This window comes from Tiliqua scincoides, chromosome 6 (genome assembly GCF_035046505.1).
Source record: "Tiliqua scincoides isolate rTilSci1 chromosome 6, rTilSci1.hap2, whole genome shotgun sequence".
Taxonomy (NCBI): Eukaryota; Metazoa; Chordata; class Lepidosauria; order Squamata; family Scincidae; genus Tiliqua; species Tiliqua scincoides.
This window is the reverse complement of record NC_089826.1, coordinates 21,873,306-21,887,083: the sequence shown is the minus strand read 5'-3', so window position 1 is coordinate 21,887,083 and position 13,778 is coordinate 21,873,306. Positions and strand designations below refer to the sequence as shown.

The 13,778-nt window shown below is 46.7% G+C and overlaps 1 protein-coding gene across 1 annotated transcript in view; it reads right to left on the bottom strand.

Moving 5' to 3' along the window:
- The window catches only part of TET2 (tet methylcytosine dioxygenase 2), a 97,527-nt gene extending 86,715 nt beyond the window's left edge, over positions 1-10,812 (bottom strand). The window contains exon 1 of the mRNA XM_066632132.1: positions 10,728-10,812. The gene's annotated coding sequence lies outside the window, so the exon portion shown is untranslated. The remainder of the gene's footprint in view (positions 1-10,727) is intronic.
- Positions 10,813-13,778: the final 2,966 nt, after the last annotated feature.

Sequence of the window (13,778 nt, the reverse complement as noted above, 5' to 3'; positions counted from 1 at the left end):
GTTTCTATGAACTGTGCGCTAATAATAAAATTAGAGAATAACATTCTTAAACTAATCACAAAAATGAAACCACGCAGGTTAGGATCTTTTTTCCAAATCATTCTTTGGCATGAGGCGCTAGCAAAACCTTCATGGTTAAAGAAAGCAAAAATTGCAGATTTACCTAGAATTCTAGCTAACAATGCATGTGGAGTAAAGGAATCAATTCCAAAACTCAAGGCAAGACAACCAACATCTATTGCTACAGTCAAAATGCCTCATTCCATATGCTGCAGTCTACTTGGCAAGTTCTTCTCTTGACCATGTACAAGATTTGCCCTGTAGTTTCCTGAAACTCTCTTGGCAAGTCAACAAAACAATCACCTCACTTATTTATTTATTTTTCACATTTTTATACCGCCCTTCCTCCAAGGAGTTCAGGGCAGTGTACACAGCTGCTCCCCTCCTTCTGTCCTCACAACAACCCTGTGAGGTAGGTGAGGCTGAGAGAAAGTGACTGGCCCAAGGTCACTTCATGGTTGAGGTGGGATTCAAACCTGGATCTTCCAGGTCTAAGTCTACCTCCCAAACCACTACACCACCCTGGCTCTCATTACTCTCTTATAAGAGAACAATGGCATAGTTCTTTCAGATGAGCAAATATCAAGCTTTCACAGAGAGCAAAACAAAAAACGTGTATTAGTTTAGCATTACCATTCACAATAATAATACTGTATATTCATGAGTGTCAAGATTAAGTTACAAGTACTTTTTCCTCTCTTTAAAGATTGCATTACTGAAATTCTAAGAGGAAATTAACCATGCCAAACAGAATAGAACACACATTTATAAGAATTTAGCAATTACTATGTAAGGCAAAGAAAAAGCTATGGCGGTTTAGGGCCCAATTCTATCCAAATCTCCTGTGCTGGTGCAGCCACAATGCAGCCCCATGGTAAGGGAACAAACGTTCCCCTACTGTAAGGAGGCCTCCAAAGCCGCCCCCCCCACTGCAAAATGCAGTGCATGCCTCATTTGTATGGCTGCATCAACACTAGAAAGTTGGATAGGATTGGGTTTTTAGTGTACCTATCTACCACTTCTCCCCCCCAACCCCTTTAAACTGCGTAATGTCTTAAACGGCAGATTCACACATGTACACGGCTCTCTCACTTACTGGATGTTTGATTGCTTGCAGCTGAATATGTGAACTGACTCCATTGAAAAGCAGTTGTGCATGGTGCAACTTGAAAAGTTCTCTCTGTGGAAGAACATTCATACATGCCAGTCATTAAGTAATTACCATGAATGTACAAAGCAGACCTAAATCATACTTTAAACATGTATTGTGAGTCTTTCCCACTTCTTGAAGGAGCATACAAGCTGCCATCAGAGCCCCACACATGGAAGAAATTCAAATATATATGATGGCTAAGGTGATTTTCCATTATGCAATATGTAAGAGAAAGTCAGCTTGTGCACACACGCACGCATGACTGCGTGCTGGATTGCAGCCATGATCTCCAATGCAAGACACATGTGGAATTTCAGCACAACTCTGTATGTCTCCATTTTCCTAATGCAGTAGAAAACAAATTCCAAAATAGCATTAAGAACAGTAGCAGCTTTGCGTTTTAGAATGATATGCACTGAGTTAGTCTCCTGACCAAACACATCTGGCAAGACCAAACATCATTGTTTCTTCAATAAAGTGGTCTGCTTTCAAAAATACACTAACCTTAAATCATTATAAATGCGTTGGCAAGTAGAATAGAAACTCTGATGATTGGACTATTATGAGATAATCTCTTTTCATAAACAGAACAAAGGTATGTGGTGAGCTATACAATAAAGCCCAGAGTTCTGGTGCCCTGCTTAAGTGTAAGGACTGGTGCCCACTGCAAATAATAGAATCACGTCCCTGAACTGCATAAAGTCCACTCCTGTTCATGACATGTACAGATCTCCCTTAAGCAGAATTTCAGCTAAGAGTCAGGACGGGATTCATCCAGCAGCAGCAGCCAAATCTCAGGTAATGGAACAGGCAGGAATAGAATCACTATTATAATGGTATCTAATTGCTAGAAATCTCATCCATTTGTGGAAATAATCAGATGGAATAGGAGGGGTGACCACTTGTAAAATAATAGTTCCCTCCCACTCCCAGGGACATATAAGACAGCAGCAGAAAGAGACAAACATGCAGCAAAGAGACAACCGGGGGCATGTAGAGCAAACCTTCAGAAGTGGTTTCAGAGGTTATGAAGCCTTCTGCTAAACAGATTAAAGTAGGATATTCTGATTTTTAATTCTTCGCAGATCTACTGATACTAGAGTACACCCTGATCTTTCAAAGTTGTCACAAGGGACCTTAAGGGACAACAGAAGTATAGGCAAAAGGAAAAATCACTTTGCTTTATTTGACCATATCCTGATCTTATTTGATGGACAGTCCTTCAGAAGTAGCATCAGTTAATATGCTCTTAGACGAGTCCTTTGAAAAACAACAATTTCAATCATTTTGTTATAGTTGTGTCTTTCAAATTAGGAAACAACCTGATGAAATTATGTTAAATATATTTTCTTAGAATAAGGTTGCCTTTGTAAATTTGAGATTACACTGCAGGTTGAGTGTTCCTTATCCAGACTGCTTTGAACAGGAAGGTGTCTGGATTTTGGAATAACTGCATAAATATAATGAGAAATGTTTCCTCTTGCTCTTTTCACTGTTACCCATATGGGATGTCTGCTGGCCTCTGACATTTTTCAACAATGTCTGTATAGCTACACAGCACAGAGAAAAGAACAGAACTTACAGCCCGTACCTGCACCATATGTGAGAATGAGCACAAAACCTTCTAGTGTTCACACTACAGAAAGTTTAAAAAATCTTAGACAAAAATGTCTGGATTTTAGAATAGTCCACATTTTGGACATCCAGATAAGGCAGTGGTTCTCAAACTCTCTGGGAGAGTTTGAGAGCCACTAAGTCTTTGTGGGGTAGCAGGGAAGATAGCAGGGGCAGGGGGAAGGCAGCAATGCAATCCCCAGGATTGTGTCACTAAGGGGGCCGCAGGGACTGGCAGGTACTTACCAGTCCTTGCTGCAGCTTCCCAGGGGTTCAGGGAGCCCTGCGCAACCATCCGCAGGGCTCCCCAGCCTCCAGAAAGTGAAAGTGGAACGATTGCGCTCCGTCTTCCCAAACCGGAAGTGGAATGTGATCGCTCCACTTTCACTTTCTGAAAGCTGGGAAGCCCTGTGGAGGATTGCACAGGACTCCCCACACCCCCAGGAGGCTGCAGCAGGGATTGGAAAATGCACGCCAGTACCTCAACTCCCCATAGTGATGCAATCCTGGGAATTGCGTCGCTGCCTCCCCCCAACCCCGCCCCTTAAGGGGGCAGAGTCCAGGGCCCTCGGGCTGGGGTGTTGCGACGCCCTAGTTTGAGAAGCCCTGAGATAAGGGGTAATTACCTGTACAACTAACCCTTGAGTGAAAAGACCAATGGGAGGAAGGAATGCCCATTACTGCTGAAAGTCCATTCAATCTACAGGCATCCATTCAATGGAGAGACACATGCATGAAATTATATGACTAGTTTTCAGTGGAGCATAAAACGCTTGTTTCTGAAGTTTCTTAAACCAAGAGTTCACTGTATTCACTTGTTAGGAGATAAATAAACGCTCAGGAAATAGTAATTTCCTGAGAGTTCTAAATAATGTTTTGGAATAAGCCCAAAACCTCTTTTTTCCCTTTCATACATACCACTAAAGTATACTATTGCATGGCTGATCTGAACATGAGAACCACCTAAAAGTTCAAGGAGAAGCTCCATGTCACTGAAATGGTTTGTACCCTTACATACCACTGTTTGCTGTTGACTTTTTAATTATTGCATGCTGCTTTTGTAGGAACCGTACATCATTTTGGGTGCTTCTCAGACAGGAAGGTGATTAATAGATTTTTTCAAGTTAAAAGAGGACCTTAACATGCCTACCAGTCTATATCCACATAGTTCCTTTATAGCTGCATGGTTGGTGCCTAGGTGTGCCATAGTAGAAGCTGCATGCTTAGGGGCTAGATGCAATGCCTCGCACTGACCAATCACATGAGAATAGCTGCTTTTCATGTTGTAGACTTTAAAGCAGCCCCTAGTTAACCCATTTCTGCTCAGCCCACAGGCGTACACATTTGATCCCTCTTGCATATATGCAAAATTGGGCAGAAACGGCTTAGGCATGTTAGAAATATTCATCATCATCTTGAAGACATCCAAAAATGTAAAGAAATATTCATCATCATCTTGAAGACATCCAAAAATGTAACGTAGCCTCACAGTTGTTGTCAGACAACATTTTAGAATGAGATTTCCCCCCAAAACATTTAGGACTCAACTATATATAGTATAGAGGGTAGCACAAAAATATTGAATCATTTTTGAAAGGAAATACTGTACACAAAAATTGTTTTCGATTCAAGCTGTAATGGTTCCTATCTTCCCACAGACTTCTTCACTTCTTTTTTTCCAAAATTAGAGAATACTAAATAAAAAGATTATTCTTTACCTTAAGTTAGACATTTTGCAAGCATTCGGATCCCACAATGTATCTGCACAATCCTATCCACACTTTCTTGAGAGTAAGTCTCATTGAATGCAATGGGACTTACTTCTGAGTAGACAGGCATAGGATTGTGCCCTTAGTCATTCTGATATAGTTGATAGCAAGGCTGTATCTGTGCTCTGCATCAACACTCTATTTTTCTCTGTATTCCTAATTATTTAATATGTTGCATTTTCTACACAACAATAAAAGCAATTATAAGGTGGGACAATATTATTCCCAAACTGGTATAGGGGACTGAGGTTCAGCAGGTGGTTAAAACAGCATAGGCAAGATTCAAACCAGGGACTTCCTGATGTGTAACTCAGTCACTATACTAGAACAGGATTATTTCAGTCATTAACCCTTCTAGTGTCACAGAAGGCTGCCTTCTGTGACACTAGAAGTCAGTGGGAGATAAGAGATGCTTTGTTTTGCTATGTGAGAAACTGGAGCATATAACTCAATGAGAAACACTGGTCCCATCTAGTTACTCCTAAACCTAATTTCACGTATGTATAAAGCGGCTTCCATTTCCACAGGTGGACAGAAAGGATTTGCTGGCACCCATACAATTACAACAAAGCTATGACAGATGTGTGCTTTCCTCTTCGTTTTCTATCCCATCATGTGCTTCATCTCCAATTCAACTGCAGTCAGTTTTTTATGATTCATATTGCATCCCACTGCGTTTCAGAACTAGCAGATAAAACAAATAGCCTTTCTGATGATGTCACAATAGTCAGGCTTGGCAGGCTGCCTTAACAGCAATCAGGGAGCAGGACTAAATCAATACATTGTCATGTTTGATAAAGTAATCTGTGGTTGCGCTCTCCAGTATGGTTTGAAATAACCACCAATACTTTTTTTTAAAATCGAACAACTTAAAGAAGACTCAGAGTGAATGAAGAGAGAAAGAAAGAGCATATACCTATGGTGATGGTGTTCAGTACAGACCAGAGCTGATCATTCCTGGCACAGTTCATTGTTAAAAGGCTATCCTGCATCCATGAGAACTGTGAAGAAGTCTGTGAAGAGGTAGGAAACACTGCAACTCTAAAGTGACATCTGGCAGAATTCTTCTCAATAGTGACCAACATGATAAGAGCCAGGGTGGTGTAGTGGTTTGAGAGGTGAACTCAGACCTGGAAGATCCAGGTTCAAATCCCCCCTCAGCCATAGTCTTTCGAGACTGAAGGTTGCCAACAAAAATAATATAATGACAACTCCATGCACAGGCTGTAAGATGACATGTTGAGAATGCTACAATGGTGGTCAGTCTTTCAGAGTTCCATCTGGTAACAAGTGCCTTTCATTCAGACAGATTAAAAGCAGATACAGCAAAAAGATCATCCATAAATTGTAATCTCAGTACAAAGTACAATGCCTGTTAAAACTTCAGCTAGTGCAGAATGCAGCAACTCACATCTCTACAGAGGATGGTCACTAGAAGCACATCACAACATCCACATGGGATTCCTATTTTCACCTAGTAGTTGGCAACCTTCAGTCTCAAAAGACTATGATATCGCGCTCTGAAAGGTGGTTCTGGAACAGCGTCTAGTGTGGCTGAAAAGGCCGATTCGGGAGTGACAATCCCTTCCACACTGGGAGCAAGTGCAGTCTGTCTCTGGTCTGTCTCCCTGGCTATGGGCCTTCCTTCTTTGCCTCTTAGCCTCAGACTGTTGGCCAAGTGTCTCTTCAAACTGGGAAAGGCCATGTTGCACAGCCTGTCTCCAAGCGGGCCGCTCAGAGGCCAGGGTTTCCCACTTGTTGAGGTCCACTCCTAAGGCCTTCAGATCCCTCTTGCAGATGTCCTTGTATCGCAGCTGTGGTCTACCTGTAGTGCGCTTTCCTTGCACAAGTTCTCCATAGAGGAGATCCTTTGGGATCCGGCCATCATCCATTCTCACGACATGACCGAGCCAACGCAGGCGTCTCTGTTTCAGTAGTGCATACATGCTAGGGATTCCAGCACGTTCCAGGACTATGTTTTTTGGAACTTTGTCCTGCCAGGTGATGCCGAGAATATGTCGGAGGCAGCGCATGTGGAAAGCATTCAGTTTCCTCTCCTGTTGTGAGTGAAGAGTCCATGACTCGCTGCAGTACAGAAGTGTACTCAGGACGTAAGCTCTGTAGACCTGGATCTTGGTATGTTCCGTCAGCTTCTTGTTGGACCAGACTCTCTTTGTGAGTCTGGAAAACGTGGTAGCTGCTTTACCGATGCGTTTGTTTAGCTCGGTATCGAGAGAAAGAGTGTCGGAGATCGTTGAGCCAAGGTACACAAAGTCATGGACAACCTCCAGTTCATGTGCAGAGATTGTAATGCAGGGAGGTGAGTCCACATCCTGAACCATGACCTGTGTTTTCTTCAGGCTGATTGTTCACCTATACAGCCATATATGGCCTGGAGCCATCTTACTGGAAAGGCTGAGTTCACATTTATGTCTTGTCATGATTCCAAACACCAACCACAAGAACTTTCAAATCCAGTTACCATCCACCAAGTCAGAATTTCAATGGCACATAGAGAGATACTCTCAGTGACTGCTTCTCAAGAATTGCAGCCCTCTGAAAACTCAGACAAAGCACAGATTCAGCATCTTCTAGCAAGTTTCATTTGGCTGTTGGAGCTCAGGAATATGGGAAATTTAATGTTGGTTAGACCCTATTATATGTTTGAACTTGCTTAAATTTGGGGAGATCCAGTTAGGTGCAAACTCAGTGACCAACTCCATCACAAACAAAACTTTCATTTCATGAAAGACACACTGTAAAATTGATTCTGATGAGTTCTAGGAGCTACAGAATGGACACTTCTGTATGATGTTCCAAAGATTTACCAATGATTTCAGAAAGTATTCTTTCTGATCTCTTCAAAAACAGCAGGAAAAACAAGAGAACATTTTACTGCTGGAACTTCCTAGGGGATATGCCTCCATCACTCAAAGCTTTGTAGTTATTCCAGGGCTATTTGGTATTGACAGAGTTATTTATCCATTTTTTAGCAGTAATTCTGAGCACCCAAGAGTAGACATGGGCAATGAATGTCCTTCAGGCTGCCTGGACCCCCTCCTAGTGAAACTTCCACCAGTAAGGCTACACAAGGCAAGCAACATGAGATAGAGACAAAGTCTTCACAAGCCAGATGCAACTTCCAGACATACCTCATCTACACTATCACCTAGAAAGACTCGTATTGCATATGTAATAGGCTCTAGGCATTACAGACTAGACCAGAAGTTCCTAAACTTTTTCTGTATGCAGAGCCCTTAGTGTCTCTGTAATTTTTTCATGGTGCTCCTACATTTCCATCACTCTTTTCCCCTTGGAAATTTAAAATATTCTGTAGCACTAGTTCACTTCAGCACTTCAGAACCCCAGCACACAGTTTGAGAACTGAGGTGCTAGGATGTTAAGCCATTTCAGCCCAATGTTGCATAAACACAGCAGGAATCAAATGTGTGCACCTGTGGGTTGGGCAGAAATGGGTTGAAAGGGCCATACCAATATGCCTCATCCAAAATCTTTGTGTGCAACTACCAATATGGATCCCAAGACAGGAGTTGAGGAGGCACATTCTAGAAATGCAGGCTGGACTAGATCTGAACATACATCAAGAAGCAGCCTGGATGCAAAGCCTCCCAACTGAGAAAGTGAATCAATATATACATCTCACTATTAGATCTGGATTTTTTTTGTTTGTTTTAGGCTTTCAGAATACTGTATACATCTTGACAAAATGTTTACTGCTAAATTTATGTCAGTAAGAACAGAGCAACTCTGTGACAGCAGGTCTGGTAAGTGAGGGTGTTTTTTGTTTGTTTGCTTGTTTTAAGAAACTCTTGATGCCACAGTTGAAATACATGTTATTAAAACACTTTTATGTTTATTGTGTCATGTAATTTATCAGAAGACACATGAAAACAAGTAGACTGCAGAGCCCCCCTGACACAGGGAACTAGTTAATTTCTTTTGTTATGTAAAGTATTTTGTGGACTCTGTTGAAAAGTGGTATAAACATCCATAATGGTGGAGAAAAATGAATTGATTAGATTATAATAAATAAGTGTTACTGTAACCAAGAACAGGCCAATGAACTACATTAACCTTTCAAGGATGAGTTGAAAACACAGAGGTGTTTTCATTGGTCAAAGGAGGCTGCAGCTTTGATAATTGCTGGTTAAAATGATTTTATTGACCTCAGGGATGAGGGCAACCAAGATTCACAAGGGAAACCTTCAACAGGTACTCTAAAGTGTTGTGTGTGTTTTTTTTTAAGACTAGACCCACACCAGGTGTAGATTTCTTTGCCTTTTGATTATCCCCCATCACTGATGCCTCTTCATGCTTAACCATTAACACCAATCAGCTGAACTTGTTTCACAAATAAGCCGTGCTTTGAAGGTCACTTCCCCCTCCCCAAAGTGCCATCCTGGAATACACAGGCAATTACACCAATGAACCTGCAAGCTCTCACTCTGCCTCTTCTCCACCCCCTCCCCGGTGCCAGCCTGCCGTTAAAATGCAAACACAATGGCCTCATTAGCTGGCAATCACCACCCACCGGCCGTTTACAGGGAAAGGCATTTCTTCCACGTATAGTTCTTAAGCGGACGGCTTCCCTAGACAACCCTGCAGCCCACCCCCTTCCACTGCCTGCCATCGGAGGGTGGAAGGCTTTCCAGCTGCGTGCCCAGCATCACGGAAACAAAAAGGAGATCTCTCAAAATGAGCTCATCAGAGAACCTTTCGGCGAGATCTCGTCAGTTTCTGGGAGGGAGGATACGCTCAGAGGTGTTGGAGCAAAGCTGGCTGAGCCTGCCAGGCACGATTCTGGAGGCGCTTCCATTACGGGGGAGTCTCGCAAGGGTGAGACGAAGCGGCAGCGTTCCCGGCGCGTGTTTGCGCACAGAGACGCCCGCAGGACACGCTGTTCTGGGCCCGATCCGGACACCCTTCTTCCAGCTTGGCTGGCACTCTCAGAGCCGGACACAAAGGTGTCCTCTCTCCCCGAGCCTGGGCTGAGTGACGGGCGATCGCGGAGCGCAGCCCTCGGGACCCCTCCCCCCCATGAAGCGACGTAGGGCGCCGACTCGCCAGGGGATCGTGGAGCGCAAGGACTGCGAGGGCCACTGGAGGAAGCGGACCCCCGTCCGCGGGAGAAGACAGCGGAGAGCAGCCTTCGCGTGACGCGAAGGCTGCTCTCCGCTGCCTTCTCCCGCGGACGGGGGTCCGCTTCCTCCAGTGGCCCTCGCAGTCCTTGCGCTCCACGATCCCCCTTCCCGGACTGCGCCTGCCTTTGTGTCTGCCCCACTCACCGGGAGACCGACTGGGGGCTGGCCAGTCACGGAGAGCACAAGACGCGGCACACTCGCGCACACGAACGTCCTCCCCCTCCCTTGTCACACTCACTCACAGCCCCATCCCAGGCATGTCTACTCAGCAGTAAGCTCCATTAGAGTCGATGGGGCTTACTCTCAGGAGAGTGTGGCTAGGACTGTAGCCTCAGAGTCCAGTCCTAGGCATGTCTACTCAGAAGTCAGTCCCATTACTGTCAATGGGGCCGGCTCCCAGGGAAGTGTGGCTAGGAGTGGGCTGTCACTCGCTCGCTCGCTCGCTCCCCCGGGCAGCCGAGCGCCCCCCTCTCCGCAACGCCCTCCTCCAAGAAGGCTCCTTTCTGCCAATGCCGCGGCTCCTCCGCTGCGCGCACAGGACGCTCCGCGCGGAGGCGCGTGCAGGGACCGGGACACTCACTCGCGGCGCCGGGCGCTGTGCTGCGCTGGCGGGGAGCGCAACTTCCGAGGCGCCCGATCCTGGGGCAGTGGCGTAGCTGGAGGGGGGCGGGCATGACTCCGAAGGTAGGGACCGCTCGCCCACCTTCCCTGCCAGGCTGAGCGCTCCGCCCCCCTCCAGCTACGCCACCGCACGCGGGAGGGGGGGCTCCGCCGGGTCCTCCACAAAAACTCCTCGCCAGCCATGTTGGCGCAGCAGCAGCCGCCGCCGCCGCCGCCGCCCCCCCGACTTCGCGGGACGCGCGCCCTTTAAAGAAGAAGCGGCGCAGGGAGCCACGAGCCCACCCGCCGGGCACCCGGGGCGGGGAGGGTGGGAGAGCCCCGGGAGAGGGGAGCGGGGAAGCGCCTGACCTCTTTCCAGCCGCCCCGAGCCTCGCGCGTCCCGCCAGAGCCGCCGGGCGCCCTCGAACCACCCCTAGAGCGCGGCCATCTTGCTTCCTTCTGCTCGCCGCCTCCGCATCAGCATTCATCGGGCCGCGTCCGCCCCTCTCGCTCTCCCAGCCCCGGCGGCGCTCCCGCGGCGGGCGCCTCTGCCATGTGAGCGCGCGCGCGCAGCAGCGTCCCGCTCGCCCGCCCCGAGAGCTGGCCGCGCCTCCCCGCGCACGGCCCGCACAAAGGCTCGGCGCTCCCGCCCCGCACGCGCTCCTCCCGGCCGGGGCTCCGCGGCGGACAAAGGAGGCTCCGAGGAGGGGCGCCCTTCCTCGCACGTGGGGAGCGCAGCCCACGCGGGGGCTGATCGGGACTTCTCCAGCCTCCGCCGCCAAGGCCCACCTCCTGTTCGCCGCGGGCGCCTGGCGGGGACCGTGGCAAGGGGGCAGTGGGGCGCCTGCAGCTTCCCCAGGCCCTCCGCAGCTCCGCTTCTCTCCCTGGGGCTGCTGCTGGCACCGCAGTTGAAGCCCCACCAGGGCGCAGGTCGTGCCAGCTCAGGGCTGTTCTGATGTTCTTGGGGAAAAGTGAGCCAGGGGAACCCCCCTCCACTTGCTCCGCCCCCCCCCCAGCAGTGGCGTGGCTGAGGCGTCTGCCGCCAGGGGCCAAAGAAGATTCTGTAGCTCCTCCTCCGTCGCAAAACGTAGTTAGGGAAATCAACAAGAGCGTGCTGCCGGTTGGTTAAAGCAGCCACTCTCAACCACTGTGCCATGGCACACTGGTGTGCCACACAGGGCCGAGGAGAGAGGGACAAAGGGGTAATTTGTGCCCAGGGTCAAAAACGGGACCCAGGAGCCAAAGGAGGGGGCCCAGAAATATTATTATTATTATTATTATTATTATTAATACAGATATTTCTATACCGCCTTTCTTGGTCCTCAGATTTCTCCTTAGACTTTATTCAAGGCGGTTTACATAGGCAGGCAATTTTTAAATCCCCATAGGGATTTCCTGGGATCTTTCATTTCCCTGTCTACTCAGACTTGTTGCCTGCATGGGATGCTGGGGACACAATCGCAAGCTTGCAGCTACTAGCAAGCCATATACGTGCCAGTGCCACATGAGTGGGTAGACCAGGGGTCAGAAGTTTCCAGCTGTCTCCCCCCTCCCCCATCCTGTTTTGCCCCTCCCTGCCCCATTCTGCTTGCCCATCATCACCCTCTCCCACTTTCACCCCTCTTTCACTCTTTTGCAAAGAGGTCCGAAAGAAACTTTGTACACCCTGATAAAATTCCTTTCACAGGCCCTGGTGCAACAAATGGACTGCAGGTTTGCCGTGGGAGTTTGGGGGAAGGTCATTGATTAGTAGGGCCATTGGGGGTTGTGAGCCCCCCACTAACAGCATGGTGTGCCTTGTAAATTGTCAAAAGATTGATGGTGTGCCTGTCAGTGTACCATGAGACAAAAAAGATTGAAAATCACTGGGTTAGAGACACTGTGTGTGGGGGGGGGGGGGAGAGGGACAGTCATTCTCCCCCTGCTAAACACAAGAGGAGCACCACTTGAAAAAGTGCGTCTTTACCCAGTTAGCAAGGGTATTATAATACAAGGAAATGAGAGCTGTGGGCCCAATCCTATCCAACTTTCCAGCTCCAATGTAGCCACAATGCAGCCTTGTGGTAAGGGAACAAATGTTCCCAAACGTTGAGAAGGCCCCAGTGTTTGCCCCTCCATTTACAGCATGCAACACCCTGCACCAGCACTGGAAAATTGGATAGGATTGGGCCCTGACTCATTAAAACCTTATCAGTTCCCTGCTGTATCATAACAACACCTAACTGGCTCTCAGAACAGCCAGTCTCATTGGTCAGTTTTGAGTTAAGAAAATCCACTTTTGTTATATAATGCAGTTGTGTTTTTGTTTTTTGGTAATTTGGCTATAACTTTTGATAGAATAGAGATATTTTGACTTGTTTGTTTCATTGCATTCTGCATTAAATGAAATGGTATATATATACTATATAATATGGTATTATTCAAAAATACCAAGGTTTTCACAATTTTGGCCACGAGTGTCAAGCTCAGGCTGTTGCCCCCTAAAGCTTGCTGCCCAGTTCAGTTGCTACTCCCCTGCACCCCTTAGCTATGCAACTGTAATGGCCTGATCCTATGACATCAGTGGACTAAGGTGGCAATCCTCTACTCCCCAGCAGTTTCCAAACTTACCATGGTCATGGCACCCTTTTGTTGCAGCCTCTTCTTCCTGGCTCTCCCAGGTGCCAACATCTTGTATCCCACAAGATCTCACTGGGAAGAAGTAGCTACCAGGGGCATCTTGTTAAGTTCACCACTTTGTTCTCAGGCGCCATGGTGCACAGTTTGGGGATCACTGCTATACACACTTAGCTGAGAGTAAATCCCATTGAACTCACTTCTGAATAGGCATGCACTGTGAGGCACACTCAGCTTGCAAGCACATAAAAATTGACGTACAAATCGGAAATTTAAAAATCAGATATTGCCATGTATCAATTAAAGCTGTATTTTAAAAAGGTGAAAAGTTATAGACATGGTTGCAACTTAACTCACTTCTCTAGGAAAAAATCACATGTATTGAACATGCTGCAAGAAGTTTGTTGATCAGTGTAGGGAAATAAACAGAGGTACAGGATAGCTATATTATATGATTGCACAACTGAAATGCAGCTTACATATAAATGGGCACATTAATATACTGCTCCTATTTAATGGTCCTTTACTCACCTAACAACCCTGTGAGGTAGGTTATGCTGAGAGATTATGATTGTCCCAAGATCATCCAGCGAGATTCATGGCTAACTGGGGATCTGAACTTCAGTTTCCTCAGTCCTAGTCTAACACATGCAACACACTGATCTTAGATATTAAAGAATAACATTGAAACAAAATTCCAGAGAGTAAGCTTGCTACAAAGAGTATTTTGTTGCTTTGCAACTTATGTTGCATGATTTAAATGTGTACCTTGCAGCTTATGTTGTTTTCTGCACTGATAAGTCT